Source organism: Nothobranchius furzeri, chromosome 9, assembly GCF_043380555.1.
Source record: "Nothobranchius furzeri strain GRZ-AD chromosome 9, NfurGRZ-RIMD1, whole genome shotgun sequence".
NCBI classification, from domain to species: Eukaryota; Metazoa; Chordata; class Actinopteri; order Cyprinodontiformes; family Nothobranchiidae; genus Nothobranchius; species Nothobranchius furzeri.
Genome location: NC_091749.1, coordinates 72,456,470 through 72,473,213, shown reverse-complemented (window position 1 = coordinate 72,473,213; position 16,744 = coordinate 72,456,470). Strand labels below are relative to the sequence as shown.

Sequence of the window (16,744 nt, the reverse complement as noted above, 5' to 3'; positions counted from 1 at the left end):
ATCCTTAAAATGTAAAGAGACGAAGAAGAATCTCAAAAACGGAAGCATCATTGAGCATCAGTGTGATGGCAACCAGACAATTTCTCCATCTTCTGTCAGGACACGGTCCATAATGGAGCCCGGACGAAAAGCAGACATCCTCGGCTCACTAGACATGCAAATGGACCCAAAGATGGGAGAAAAGCGCAGACACCTTCTCCATGATTCTTCTCACCCCCCTCACTTTGCTCTCTTTCATTTTGATCTGTCTATCCCCGGTCTGTGCGTGTGAGAAGAGAGGCTGCTGGCAGGTGGCTGTGTGCAAAGGTATTGAGGTCTATGAAATATTTACCAAAGCAATAATGACTCCCTGGACAGAGCGAGCGGTGGAAGAAGGCGGGGGCGGGGGGTGGGTGGGGGGGTGGGGTGAAGAGGCAGAGAAGTGGGAACCAGAGTAAGACCTGGTTTTTTTCTTATCCTCAATATTAAAGATGAGCAAAGATGAATGACAAAAGCCTGACGAATTCAAACATTAGTTTGATGTATTTTAATGCATCTTAAAGCCAGCATCACCATGAGCTTCACAGAACCCTAGCCCTGGTGCAAAAACGTAATAATGTCAGAATTTTATCTTAAAAGGTGAAACTAATAAATGAGCTAGACTCATGCAACCCCAAACATGTTAACCTTTATTTGTTAAAACGGTGACGATTAAAACACCAAAATTCACATCTGAGCCACAAAAGCAGAAGCAAAGCATGAATTAGCTGCCGGTTTAATGGATGGATTCCTTCCCACAAGCTGCAAAGTGTAACATTTTGGATGCGTCCCAGAAGCAAAGGGATGCTTCATTACATTCAGAGTCTATTTTTTTATGCGCTCTGCTTCCAAATCGTGTCAAACTCCACAGTTTGGATCGGACCAGACAGGAAGTCAAACACAAAAGCAATGTAAAACATTGGGAAACTTTCAAAATAAGTCACATCCAGTTAAAAGTACATCATTCCCTGTGAAACCACCATAGCCGAGACAAAGCACAGACCTATCTGGATACATGCTGTCTTTCTCCTTGCTTGATATTGTGAGAACTTCTGAAATCACACGTGGTGCTGCAATTCTCCCGTGATTTTGTGGTCTTACAGGACCGGCGTGGAACAAGTTCGGTCCCGTTTCGGAAACGCTGCCGGTTGGAGGGAAGCTCACGGGTAAAACACCTCTAGTACGATGCACGCCATGCCTCATCACCACGCACCAACACTATAATGGAGCAGGCGGAGGGAGACTAGGGGTCTTAGTCACCTCTGTTGTATCTTGGCTTCCCGGGGCTGGAGGCTAGGAGGGGGATCTGGCCGTCTGGTTGGGGTCTGGGGTGGTGGGTTGCTTTGCTCAGCGTTGGGCAGGGGAGACTGCTCATCAGCACCCCAGCAGGAAGGGTTGAACTCTGGGAACCGTTGATGGTTGTACCCCATGTGCAGCAGTACCGGGACCAGAGTGAATAGGGGGTGTATGGGGAGCATGAGTGGGTGTCCAGCGTGCATTTTTGTAAGTCTTTGGTTGTATGTGCATGTGTGAGCATGAGGGAGGGAGTGTGTGACTGTGTTTGTGCATGACTGTATATGTCAGGTGGGGCCTTTGACTCCTCCCCTCTCCTGGGACTTCTTTTGAGCATATACACCTTCATCTCACCTCCCCCGCCACACCTTGGTCTGCCTGAGTGGTCGTGGCTCCCGGGTCAGGGGGTTTAAGATTTTTGGCATCTTTTTGGTGGCTACCTCTGGGGCTCTGCTGGGTCCCAGGCGGGGCTGTTCACCTCTGGGTCCCGGGTCGTTGGGTTCCGGGCTCGACCGGCTAGGGGGTGGGAGGCTGCGGGCGGGCCTGTGGGCTTGCCGCCGATATCTCCCGGGACTCTGCCGGTGGCTGGTTGTGGTCCCCCGGGGCAATCCTCTGCACCTTTCGAGGGGGGCAGGGGCTTTTTTGGTCGCAGTCTCCCTGGGGTCCCTGCGCTCTGGGGCAGCTCCTGAATCTCTGGGACTTGGAGCTCCTTCCATCTCCTACACATCTTTGGGGGGCAGATCTGTGGTTCCTCACACTCTCTATTGGACGCTCCTATAGAGAAACCTTACATAAACAAGCGCGTGTACACACACAGGTGCTCACATGGTGCTCTCATAAGTATGGACTTGGGCACGTTCAACACATGTCTTAAGGCTGTGGTTGGCACAAAATGCACTGTGATTTATTATCGTGTGATTGTTCAGTTAAACAATGTTGATGTCATATTCCCTCATCAAGCTGACGCAGTGATGGTTTTCTCTAGTTGTATTGTTGTGTGTCCCTTTTCTGCAGGTCTAGAAGCAGACCCCAGTTCATCCTTGATTAAATAAATAAATAACGATACACGCCACTTTGGCGTCCAGTGGAATGAAGGGGCCAAACAATTAGAAAATAATGAAAAGGTTTAATATTCTGGATTCAAAGTGTCGCACTCTAATCAGCTAATGAATCCTAAACACCTGCAAAAGGTCCCTGAGCCTTTAGATGGTTTCTCAGTCTAAGTTGGAATTGACACCATATTCAGATTTTTCATGTTTATTTAAAATTGGAAAATCTTTGAGTCTCCATATTGAAACTTTGCAAGGGCTCACAATCACCACGAGCCCTGATGTCGTGCAGGAGAGCGGACTGTGTGGACGAGCAAGAGATGACGTGACAAGAACCAAGAATCTATGTTGCATCCATGTATAGTCTGGAGATTCCCAGTACATCCTGGAACGTGAGTGGAGCTCTAACATTCACCTTGTTTTCCACTCGTCCAGCTACCATGTTAGCGGTAGCTCGGCCTAGCATTGCCCTGTAGTTAGCACAACTGTAACCAACATTTATACAAGCTGACATGCAGATTAAAGGGGGTATGTCTTGCCCATGACGCGCTGAACCAGCGTTCTCAGAATGAACAGTTTCCCAGCGGCCATGACAACGTTACTAATTTGCATAGGAAAGCTGTTCAACGACAGCAAAGGCTTTTTGGCAGATTGTGTTTTTATTAAAATCCTGCTGACAATTTAAAATTTCAAACACACCTGTACAAACAACTTCATAAAATGTTTTCATAACCTGGTGATTCATTTTCACACTAATCTTTGTGTCATAATTGTCAAAGATTTAAGAAACAAAAACGTGTCAATCCATTTATTTTGTCATGAAAGAAGTTTTCCTCTCCACTGTTGCTACGTGCTTATATATATATATATATATAATCACTTGTCAGTCGATTAGGACAAAAGCGTCTGCTAAATACATAAACATAAACACACACATACATATATATATATATATATATATATATATATATATATATATATATGTATATATATATGTATATATATATGTATATATATATATATATATATATATATATATATATGTATATATATATATATATGTATGTATATATATATATATATGTATGTATATATATATATATATATGTATATATATATATATATATATATGTATATATATATATATATATATATATATATATATGTATATATATATATATATATATATGTATATATATATATATATATATATGTATATATATATATATATATATATGTATATATATATATATATATATATGTATATATATATATATATATATATGTATATGTGTATATATATGTGTATATATATATATATATATATATATATATATAATCACTTGTCAGTCGATTAGGACAAAAGCGTCTGCTAAATACATAAACATAAACACACACATACATATATATATATATATATATATATATATATGTATATATATGTATATATGTGTATATATGTATAATTGGAATTGAAAGGCAAACTGACTAATTACATGAAAAACCAACTGTAAACAAGATGTTAGTAAAAGAGCCTGAGTTTGAGCACAGTTAGAAACAAACTCTCCTTGTAACATCACCCCTCCAAAGCTGTTGAAAAGTAAAACTTCTAGGACGGGTGCTCCTGTGGTGAGTCTTTAATGAATATGCCTCCTCTTGTTTGCAGAGAGGACTCGGCACCACACTGTGGGCCGGTTTGATCCGGACAGCCAGCAGAGCTGGCTTCAGAAGAGATCGGAGGGAAGGAAACTCCACTGCCGTGCTGCTGTTTTCCCTTCATAGCAGCACCAGGATGCTGGGGTGGCTCAGAACAACAGTGAGCCCTCTAACCTGAGACTCTGGGCTGAGGATGGAAGGAAAGGCTGCCTCAGCGCGGCAGCGGTAGGGGGTCTGTTTGGATGTGTCTGCAGAGGGAGCAGGCTGCAGTTAAAGAGCAAGGGTTGGGACAAACAAACATGAACCTTTGCACTATTTGACTTTCTGTTATTACTGCAACTGATGAGGAAAGGATAAAAATCACATGCAAATGCTTTTTAATTAAGGTGTGACGATAAACATTAAAGAAAGTATATTGAGAGCAGGTTCACTGAGAAACCATGTTTTACTTTTTATTTTTGAATACGATCAGTGACTCTGAGTGTTTCATTAATGCTGAACATGAAAAAAGTCCCCTACACCTGTCTCCTGCATTAGCTTCTAGACGGTGAAACTCTAGGATTAGAAAATCCTGACAGATCTACGTCACACTGTCACTAACATTCATGGACTCACCCGTCTAGACTCACGACGGGGAAGGTTGTTGTTGGTTTAGCGTCATGAAACAGCAGAGAACGTCTCTGCTTGTGAACACCAACCCGTTAGCATTAGCAACTCCACCACACAGCAGAACTCCTTCAGGCTTGTGTTATTTGTGCAGATAAAAGATCAACGTTGCAGAGAAACAGAGTGAATAGTAGAGTTGTGTTGCTGTTAGCCAATCAGAGGAGATATATTAGGATTTAAGACTCCAAATCCTCTTGTCTGAAAGTACTTTCACCTCTGGCTGAACTCTCCGTCCTCAAACAGGTGCACTGGAGCTTTGTTTCCCCAGAATACGACCTAAAAGGTATTGATTCTTACTAAAGACCACTGCAAATGTATTAAACATATGAGTTAAGTTGACCTTTAATACCTTGTTGCATTTTCTAGGACTGATTAGCTGTAGTTAACTGAACCAGATTTGTTGTTTTAAAAGTACATTTAGGAGGAATCAACCAATCATTTTCTCCCGTTTATCGGTCGTGGGGCCTAGGATGGAAGCCCAACATGCACTCCTATGTTATGAAGTCACTTTTAGCTATTATGACATTAAAGTTCGACAAACAGTAAGTTTGACCTATTGTGTGTTTTTGTAATACTAATATTCTGTGGTGGCCATATTGAATTGGCATGAATCCAAAAGGTGTTAATAAAATCTGTCCAATAGTTTGAGACGTTGCGAGGCTATTTAAGGTTACTGACCAATTTTGGACAATAGACGAGTACACTAGGGGCTGCACGACTTCATTTTTTTAAAAGTCGACAGTCAAGTAATGAAAATCGAGTCGAGTCGTTGATTCAATTCAATTCAATTTTATTTATATAGCGCCAAATCACGACAAGAGTCATCTCAAGGCACTTCACATAATAATGTTTATGTTCATGTATTTAGCAGATGTTTTTGTCCAAAGCGACTTACAAGTGAAACATTCCAATTCAGGTCAGTTCATTAAGCCAATCGGGAAAAAAAATGTTTCCTATATAAGGAACCCAGCAAATTGCATTGTGTCACTGACTAGTGTCAGTGACTTTAGAGCAATCCTCATACTAAGCAAGCATGCAGCGACAGTGGAGAGGAAAACTCCCTTTTAACAGGAAGAAACGTCCAGAGGATCCTGGCTCAATATAAGCAGCCATCCTCCACGACTCACTGGGGATGGAGAACACACACACACACACACACACACACACACACACACACACACACACACACACACACACACACACACACACAAAGCAATGTGTCTATGTGATGTCTTAGTAAATATTCTATTTGGTGAGAGATAAACTTTATTGTATTTATCCTAGTGGATGTATAATTAAACGGTTAAACTAGTAGTAGCACATCCAACGTCAAGGAAAGCAAAAAGTTATTATCAGGAGAGGGAGAATGTTTTAGTGGTTAGCAGCAGTGTGCTAGACGATGGCCCCCTCCATGAGGCCACCACAACTCAGCAGAACATCATTGTAGCTTCTTCTGGGGAGAAAAACACTTAGAGAGAAAATAAAGTTAACAGCTGAAATAGCAGGAAATAGAGTTAAAGAGCAGACTGTAGAAGAAAGTAGTCGAGTGTGAAAAATGGTCAGTGTATCCTCCAGCAGTCTAAGCCTATAGCAGCATAACTACAGACATAACTCTGGATAATCTATCCTATTTAGATGGAGGCATGTTGGAGGCAGGGCAAGGGAGAGCCGTCTTTATCGACTGTACACTCCACCTCCCTGTACTCCCCCACTTGCCCAGATCTAGGCTAACATCAGATTTTAACCATAGGCCCTATCAAATAAAAATGTTTTAAGCCTAGTCTTAAAAGTAGACAAGGTGTCTGCCTCACGGACTAAAGCTGGGAGCTAGTTCCACAGGAGAGGAGCCTGATAACTAAAAGATCTGCCTCCCATCCTAATTTTAGATATTCTGGGAACCACCAGTAAACCTGCAGTCTGAGAGCGAAGTGCTAGTCGACTAGTTGATAGAGCCCATAGAGTGCACACAATTAAACTTGACAAAGCAAAACGTTTCTTTATGAGAGGCTGTAATTTTAATTGTTAGGTGACAAAAATTGGCTCCAACTGACAAAATCTACACATTTTCCATCAGTGGAATATAAAAAGCTCTTTGAAATCTGTCAGCTGCGTTTAAATCTTTGACAAACAATTGTGATCATCTGAGCTACGATGAGTGAAACAAACCAAGTCTTTGCATCTCCGGGCACTTTCCTGCAGCACACGCTGACTCAGCAGGGGGGCTCCGCTGCATGTAAGCAGGGAAGATTTATGTCAGAGTGCGAGAATGTGTCCAAAACATGACACTCCGTGTGTACTCCCCGAAGCGAGAGGCTACACTTCCTGATCAGCAAGCTTGACACACTGGACAGCTGACCTATGACTCCTCATTTCACCTGAGTCGCTCAGTGACCCCAGAGCGCATTCTCCAGCTCCTGTGGGGTCACTTGGGTCATAGTTGACACAGCAGTCCTGTGTTATGCTGAGCTATGAGAGCCTCTACACATCAGCACCACTCCGTCACTCCTGCATCAGTCCAGATGGATGGAGCAGACCGATGTGCAAGTACATCCAGGAACTTTTCGACTTGTTGTTTTTATGGTTTTTGAGCAATTCCTATAAAATTTTCATCAAATGATTTTGTTGATTCACATCTTGGAAAACCGCTTCCTTCTTCTACACCAGAATGAAGATGAGTTTCTCCCAAGAGGAGTCGGAGCCGAAGGTGTGAGGGTGGATTTGCTTTATGGGTGCTATTACAAACGAGCCCATCTGTATGATCTGTAATTGATCAGTGTAACAGTGTGTGGCGAGGCAGCACTTATGGGCCACATCAGACAAATGACTAAACATGACCCTAAAAGCTGACCTACACACAACTCGAAGAGGGGGAAAAGGCTCAGGAGGAGAAATCCGTGCGTCTGAATCGAAGCAGCGTTTCGTCTGATGAGCGATGTTGAACAACAACTGGACCGGTGGGCAATTACCAAGATTGGAGTGCTGAGGAGAAGAGAGCTATCCCCAGCTTCCCACTCTAACCACAGAGGCTCAGCACTCATTAGCATGCATGCTTCTACAGGCCAGGCCACAGCAGTCGATGCACTCCACTTTATTTATTAGTAAATAGAGACAGATGGTGATGAGGGCTGCTATTGACTACCCATAGCTGTTTTAAACAGGAATCAATGACGAGGGTGGAGCACTGAGATGGGGGGACATTAACCCCCCCCCTCCGAAATAAAAACGATAGATGTGGTCTGCCTTCAGAGTCCGCTAGTGGCACTCCACACATTGTAACAATACTTAAACATACTCATGAGCAGATTAGATAAGTTATTGATGATATTGATCAGCTGAGCAGGCATGTTTCAGGTTTGGTTCGATCTAATCCGTCCGAGATGAACCTGTCGTCGCGAAAAGAATCGAGATGAAAAACGGTGAATGTGAGGCTGATTTGCAGGTCTGTGACAAACCAGCATGACCAGACCACCGACAGCTCACTGAGCACTCGCACGACCAAATCCAGCCTTCCTCAGTCCTCAAGCGGCGTCACAAACTCTACGACTCCGTGGGAGTGACGTGGAAAGTTAGCCATGTGTACAGGCACGAGGAGCATTAGCAACAATGGAGGTTACACACACGTGTCTTCTTTTCTAATAGAAGTGTTAACATCTGCACTTTTTGCTCTTCGTCGTTGTCTTCAGTGGCGTTTGTTTCATGATGAGTTTGCTCGCGATGCTAGCGTGTCCTGCTAGAGCGAGACGTGCAGTTTGGCTCGCTGGAGATTTGAGCTGTGGAGCGTGCCGCCTCCACCCGCTTCGGCGGTGTGAAGCGGTCCTTGTTATGTTCTTTGTGTTTCCTTTCAATCCCCATTGGTTTTTCCTGCTTCATACACAGAATAGAAAAGTTTTTACCTTGAATTGCGGACAGTGTCAGCATCACACAGTCGCCATCTTCAGAGCCTCAGCGGTGTTGACGGCTGTTTACTCGCAGGCAGTAGGGGACGATGTCGCCCTCTACTGATGTCAATCTGCAGTAATTCAAGGTACAATGTTGCTACGCTTGTATTAAGCAAGACAAGAAAAAAACAACGTGGTGGGGGCGACGGTGGCACAAGAGTTAAGTGCTCGCCCCGTAATCGGAAGGTTGCAGGTTCGAGCCCCGCTCAGTCTGTCGCTGTCGTTGTGTCCTTGGGCAAGACACTTAACCCACGTTGCCTGCTGGTGGTGGTCGGAGGGACCGGTGGCGCCAGTGCTCGGCAGCCTCGCCTCTGTCAGTGCACCCCAGGGCAGCTGTGGCTACATCGTGGCTCATCCCCACCAGTGTGTGAATGTGTGTGTGAAAGGGTGAATGACTGATTGTGTTGTAAAGCGCCTTGGGGGGATTCCTGGACTCTAGAAGGCGCTATATGAAATACAGACCATCTACCATTTAGCGGGTTTTAGATGGTCGCGGGGCTCAGATGAGGTAAATGACTTGTATTTCATATACCTCCTTCTAGGGTTCGACGACCCCCTAAGGCCCTTTACAACACAACCAGTCATTCACCCACACAAATTCCCATTCACACACCAGTGGTGATGAGCTACATCGTAGCCACAGCTGCTCTGACAGATCCATTAGATGATATGAGGGTGAAGTGTTCTCTGGAGGTTTCTTCCTGTTAAAAGGGAGTTTTCCTCTCGACTGTCGCTTTATGCTTGCTTAGTATGAGGATTGCATCAAGTCACTGACACTAGTCAGTGACTTGATGCAATTTGCTGGGTTCCTTATATAGGAAACATTTTTTTCTGATCGGCTTAATGAACTGACCTGAATTGGAATGTTTATTATGTGAAGTGCCTTGAGACGACTCTTGTTGTGATTTGGCGCTTTATAAATAAAATTGAATTGAAGTGTCATACCCAAATATACGAACACGGGCATGGCTGCAGGACACTGGGTTTGAACCTGCAACCCACCAATTACAGAACAAACTCCTAACCTGTGAGCTGCTGTCACCCCGTGTCTTGACCTGTCTCGCTCAAGAAAACAGTGACTGGACGCATGGACGTCATCTCCAGCATTCATCTTTACAGTTTAGTCACACACACACACACACACACACACACACACACACACACACACACACACACACACACACACACACACACACACACACACACACACACACACACACACACACACACACACACACACACATCCTGCCGCCACCTGCACAGGGACTGGGCTGAGCTGCAGTGAGCTAGTGCCCTAAACCACCCGCTGCCGAAGCAATTAAGAGTTTAACCTGGATGCAGCCCAGAGAGTCCGCTGAGAGTCTCCAGTCAAATACAGCCAAGCTCTGCAGAGAGACAGGCGTGCATGAGGGGAGGAGAGGAGAGTGCTGAGAAAGGTGGAAGAAAGGGAGGCAAAGAAAAGAAAAGAGGAGAAAGAAGAAAAAATGGACAAAAGGCTGCAGAGAGCAGGGAAGGAAGAAAGAGCAGAGACATGTGAGGGGCGGCTGAGGCTGCAGGAGGCAGAGGCAGCAAATCTCAGCTCCGTGTACACAACCCTCTCCACCACCGCAGGAAGGTCACCGCTCTCTCGGAGGACTCCCTTAAATAAAGTCCCCTCTCCTGCACTTTTCTGGGCAAACAACCTCCTCTGCTCTTTATTAACTAAATATGAGGGAACTTTGACCGGAGGTCAAAAATTCAATATTTTTCCCCACCAAATATTTAAACCAAGCAAATAAACAGACAAATAAATAGATCTCCTCTGCCAGGGGAGAGGGGGCCAGCCGCTCCCCAGGATGTAATTTGACGGCCCACTTACTTGGAGGGCCAGAGCCCTGCTCTCCTCACACACTCATTTAAAGAGCTGTCAATCACGGGGCAGTAGTAGCGCTAGGTGTGTGTGTGTGTGTGTGTGTGTGTGTGTGTGTGTGTGTGTGTGTGTGTGTGTGTGTGTGTGTGTGTGTGTTCCAGGTCGGAGCAGATAAGGTGAGCATCTCTCCTGATGAATCCAACACACCTTTTTGATTCCCACACCGCCTTTTCCCATGCCAGCCCCCTCTGTCCTCACGCCCACCCGTTACCTCATGAATCCTGCATATGAAATGAAATCAGACCTAATATCCAACATTTCACTTCCTCCTAAAGATAGATTAGATGTGACGGTAAGGAGGAGAGTCAGAATCTCCGAGATAAAAGAAAAAAGGCATCCGTGATGCATTTGAGTGTTTTAAACGAATTTGTCATCAAAGTTAAAAGCAGACAGTTTGATACCTTTTGTCTCCAGTTGACTTAAGGTGGTACATGTCATTTGTAAACTGTTTACTTTCACTTTGTTCTCATTGTTTTCATCTTGAGCTGCATTATAAAATAAACCTGCCTCTTAAGAAAACGTAATTTATTGGTCAGGGCTGCAAAAAAGGTTGTGAAAGTAAGGCAGCACCTCACTGACGCCGAGAGGATGCTCTTTGTAAAAACAGAAAATATAACGTAAATCCTCTAATACAGGCCCGGGCCTGTATTAGAGGATTTACGGTAGTTTAATGCATCAGTGGAAGAAATCTTAATTCTTTCAGGATCAGGTACGTTATATTTTCTACATAGAGATGTTTCACAAGAGCAGAGCCACCTCTGCTTGTCTTTGCTCCACATTAAAGAGCAAGTCACCCCCCAAATAAACTAAATAAACGAGTGCATAATCGTGCTGCTGACACGTGTCGTCAATAATTTGGCACTTCAGTGCATCTAAGTTAAAAGTTACATATTCTGCCTAAAACTGTCGGTGTTGTGCCGTCGTCAGGTAAAAAGTCTGCACTGTATTTGAATTTAAATCTGCCACCGCTATTGGCTAAGAGGTATGCTATGATGTAAACTGGTACGTTATGGTGTCACAGTGTCATTGTGAGCCTGTGGGTGTGTCCGAATCAGCGGGAAGGATGCTTGTAAGAGTGCGTTTTGAGGTCGATGACGTCACAGCGCAGCGACGAGTACTGTCCGAATTCCAAGAATACTCATTCTTGCGTCCTCAAACGCGTCCTCGCTCCGCCCACATTTCGAGGACGGGTCTGTTGTCTCCTCACAGAACAAGGCTATCCCAGCATGCTTTGTGCGCCGGCTGTGGATTTTCAACAGGAAGAGAAAATGGGGAGAGCTACGAAGTTTTAAACGTAAGTTTGTTAAAAACTAGCCGTAGAAACCTAAACAGCTTAAAGCGGTTCTGTTTATAGACATTTTACGTTTGTATGTTTTTTAAATTACATTTTAGGCAGAAATCAGCCAGAACCAGTTTGTTTCGCGGGTCCCAGTTATTCCCGTTGGTGTGTGTGTGTGTGTGTGTGTGTGTGTAGCAAATTAAACTTGTCATTTGTTTTAAGGACAACGGAGCAAAGAATCGTTTTTATCGAGCTTAGAGGTGAAGAGTGAAGCTGTTTACACACAACCACAGAAGTTCTTCTGCGAAAAGTAGTTTTACATTCGGGGATTTACACAGCTGACACGTTTTAATGAAGTAAAAAGTTTGTGTGAAGAATATAATTTTTATCTTCTCATGTGGATAAATGTAAAAATGTGTTTATTGCCTTTTTGTCACCTGTGGTCTGATTTTCTCTGTAGGTCTGCAGGTGTCCAGGGTCAGGAGAGGCTTTACCTGGTGGTCCTCCTGGGAGAGAGGCCTTCTACTGTCATCATGTTGATGTTATTTAGCTGTTTGATATTTGAACACATTTATTAAAACAAATACTAACTGATACCTATCACCAGTTTTATTATTACAGATGTTTTTGAACATGTTACATGAACAGAAAATGAAAAGATAGTAAGGAGACAAGATTATTTATAATAGGTTACACTTATTTACAGATCAAAACCAGTATGGACCAGTTATGTACGGTTAAAGCAAGATTAACCTGAGTGACTCTTCCTGGATCATTTATTTAAACTGAGTGAGCAGGAAGTCTGTAACAGTGCAGCTGGATCTGCTGCAGGAGGATCCAGACGTGGATGGAGGGCTGGAGCAGACCCGTGGCTGGACGTTTCTGGCCAGAGGAACATCATACAGGACGGTCTGCAGAGAGAGCTTTGGGACGCTTCCTCTCACTGTCCACTCCATCGTCCATCTACAGGGCCTGCTGGGCTGGCTCAGACGACGGCTGTTACATCTCTTGAAAAATGTAAAATAAAACATACAACCTGCAGTACACTGGTTCTGTTCAGTTTAAAGAAAAGCAGCAGGGAAAACTAAGGAGAATTTACATTTTTAAGACAGATCTAATCATTATTAGGCTTAAGTTGAATAAACAAATGCACATTGAAAACACTTCACTGCTATTTTATTAAAAAGCCTGTATTTTTAAAACGTTTTACCCCCATTTGATGCAAAATAAGTTCTAAGGTCCAGTTTACATTAGAAAACAACCTGCTGCATTCAACATTTATAATGGTTTATATGAATCACCTACATGATAATACTCTGTAGTAATGTGTTGTGTACGTTTAACAAGTTCATTCTGTAGCTTAAAACATACATGAAACCATCTAAAGTTAACATGTAAGTCCTGAAAGCTTCTAGAATAAACAAAGTTACTTTACCTGAAAACGGTTGTGAACAAACGCTGCTGATGGACGTGAAGCTGCTCTAGCTCCTTAATATTCCTGCTCCATTTTCGCTAGCTTTAGCATTTTTCCTTTGCGTGTAGCTGCCGCCACGGCTGTGACGGGACCTACGGGCCACCGTAGAGGTGAAGGCTAGACTGTCCGAATTCAGAGCCGCTGGGTTCCGGTTTTAGCGGTCTTCAAGGACCCGGCCTTGCTAGACCGGCGAGGACCCGTACTCATAAGCATCCTTCCTGTGGATTCGGACACACCCTATGTGTGTGTGTGTATTTGTTAGCAGCTCCAACCTCTCGGACTGCCAGGCAACAGCATTTGTTGCATTTTTCAAACATGAAGTGGGAGTGGAGTTAGACTCTGGTAGGGGGTGACTTGCTCTTTAAAAGTAGAAGTGAAGTTGGGCCACACTTTCTCTCGCTCCTGGTGTGTGTGTGTGTGTGTGTGTGTGTGTGTGTGTGTGTGTGTGTGTGTGTGTGTGTGTGTGTGTGTGTGTGTACTTGTTTAACTTTCCTACTTAGGACCAAAACTGACATATTCACTGATCTTCTGCAGACTGACAGCCTCATAAGGATCAAAACCTGGTCCTCCTACGGTGACCCTCTGTTTCAGGCTTAGGGGTGATGTTTAGAGGTGTTTTTGTTACAGTTAGCTTTACGAATACACTGCTTCTGTTTATGGTTTGGGTTAGGCTCTAATGCAGTTACTAAAATGAATGGAAGTCAATACAAAGTCCTAATATGGATAGAAAAACGTGTGTGTGTGTGTGTGTGTGTGTGTGTGTGTGTGTGTGTGTGTGTGTGTGTGTGTGTGTGTGTGTGTGTGTGTGTGTGTGTGTGTGTGTGTGTGTGTGTGTGTGTGTGTGTGTGTGTGTGTGTGTGTGTGTGTGTGTGTGTGTGTGTGTGTGTGTGTGTGTGTGTGTGTGTGTGTGTGTGTGTGTGTGTGTGATAAGGGGCGTTTTGCATGGGGAGAGGACCAAAAATCAGAAAGTCCTTTCATCCATTTTAGATGAGATGCAGATGACTCAATTATGCCTGGCCTGACATCAAGACCACTTGGCGGAGAAGCTGCTAACGTTGGAAAATGATCCATTTAATCCCACTGATATGAAAAGCGGGGCACTAACAGGGATTGCAACGTTAAAAGAGAGAGACAGGTATGAATGGGGATGCTTCAGCGCCACTCTGGAGAAACATGAGTCGATACTGGGAGGGTGGAAAGGTGAGAAGGAGGACAGGGCCTCCACACAAAGGGGAATACTGGATGGCAGAATCTGCTGTGCGTTTTTCCTGTTTTAATGTGTGAATCAGATTTCCTGGGAAATGTTTTTGTGAATTCAAGTCGCCTTGAGATAGAGCTGATGTCATCCATTAGCAGACTCCTGTTTGGCACCTTGAGGCCTTTTTGGCTCAAATGACAAATGCAGTTGGGTTTAAACAGTCCTGCGCTGTAGAAGGAGCCTCCAGTGTGAAACTGAGGTAAAACGCTGAAGATGATGTTTTAGGAGATTCTCTGATTTAAAAACACAGAAAAATCCAACCAGCAGAGTGACGAGAGTTTCTGATGAAAATTGGGTCAGCCGCCTCGTTCCGGTGACCAATGAGGGACGAGGTAGAAAGACAGTTGTCCTGTAGGACGGAGGGATATGTGGCTGCTGGATACCAGAGCCAAGGCCACAGCAAAGACCCACAAACATGCACTGCATTTGATCAAACTGCTGTTTGATCTGAAAGGCCTCTCTCCCTTAAGACCTCTTCTGAACTCTGCGATAAGTACACACACTCATCATGCCATACCTTGTGTTCATCAGAGCTGCTCAGCTGCCAGAGTCCTGACTGCATCAACATCAGCATCAAGACCTCACCATCACTCCCCCTCCCCACGTCCCGGTCTAATACGGAACGAGCAGGGGGTGAGAGAACATGTCAGTGGCGATCAGCCGTCTCTACGCCGGGACTTTGGGTTTGATGGATGAAAAGATTCAGACTTCAGCAGCTCCGGTGAGCTCGGCTTTGGTCAGGACACAAAGTGAGCGGAGAGGGAAACATGAGGGAGTGTGAGAGTCAAAGACAAGATTTTCTGTTTTGGACGATTCAAACATTGCACAGATTTATCTACAAATGGCAGCTGTGTCACGCATGTGGTCCCACATGTCAGAATTTACACACCAAAGATTGACAGAGATGTTCTGTTTTACAAAGGCTTGTTTTTCATGCTGGTGAATTTGGGGGGTTTTAATCAGTAGGATGAAAAAGCATAATTTCAATCATATCTTTATCTTGTTGGAGTGAATCCGGCCATCCATCCATCTGTTTTCCTCCGCTTATCCAGAGTCAGGTTGTGGGGGCAGCAGCGTAAGCAGGTAGGCCCAGACTTCCCTCTCCCCAGCCACTTAGGCCAGCTCCTCCGGGGGAATCCCAAGGCGTTCCCTGGCCAGGTGAGAGACATAGATAGTCCCTCCAGCGTGTCCTGGGTCTACATTTAGGTCTCCTCCCCATTGGACGTGCCCGGAAAACCTCACCAGGGAGGCATCCAGGAGATATCCTGTCCAGATGCCCGAGCCACCGCAATCTGCTCCTCTCGATGTGGAGGAGCAGCGGATCTACTCGGAGCCCCTCCCGGATGACCGAGCTTCTCACCCTATCTCTAAGGGAGAGCCCAGCCACCCTGTGGAGAAAACTCAATTTGGCCGCTTGTGTCCGTGATCTCGTTCTTTCGGTCACTACCCAAAGCTCGTGACCATAGGCGAGGGTAGGAACGTAGATCTAACCCTCTCAGAGAATTCAGAGTAAAAAAAAAATACTCGTTTTAAACTCTTGAAAATATTTTTTGACCAAGTTCCAGAGAAAAGAGCATAAACCAGGAGTGCCCAATCCTGGTCCTGGAGGATCGGTATCCAGCATGTTTTAGTCATTTCCCCTGCTTCAGCACACCTCGCTGGTGAAGAGCAGGCTTCTGCAGAGCTCGACGTGCTGCAGAACAGGTGATTCAGCCATTGAATCAAGGGTGCTGGAGCAGAAGACAGTGAAAACATGCTGGAGACCGGCCCTCCAGGATCAGGATGACGGCGGCAGAGGAGTTAAGGGTCTGCCCTGTAATTGGAAGGTTGCAGGTATGAGCCCCGCTTAGTCTGTTGCTGCTGTTGTGTCCTTGGGCTGGGCACTCAAACCACACCGCCTGCTGGTGGTGGTCGGAGGGACCGGTGGTGCCTGTGTATGACAGCTTCGACTCTGTCAGCGCGCCCCAGGGCAGCTGTGGCTACACCGTAGCTCATCACCATCAGTGTGTGTGTGTGTGTGTGTGAGAGAGATTGAGTGAATAACTGTGTCATAAAGCATCTTGGGGGGGGGGGGGTCTAGGACTCTAGAAGGCACTATGTCATGGGGCAGCAGTAGCTCAACAGGTTGAGCGGGTTGTCCAGTAATCGGAAGGTTGCAGGTTCGATCCTGGCTCCAGACAGAGCATTCTGCTGTTGTGTCCTTG

General features: G+C 44.9%; 1 long non-coding RNA gene across 1 annotated transcript; it reads left to right on the top strand.

Moving 5' to 3' along the window:
• Positions 1-427: 427 nt before the first annotated feature.
• On the top strand, positions 428-5,490 carry LOC139071695 (uncharacterized). Its single transcript, XR_011521532.1, has 3 exons — positions 428-1,184; positions 2,653-2,752; positions 4,027-5,490. It is a non-coding gene; the product is annotated as an uncharacterized lncRNA (long non-coding RNA).
• Positions 5,491-16,744: the final 11,254 nt, after the last annotated feature.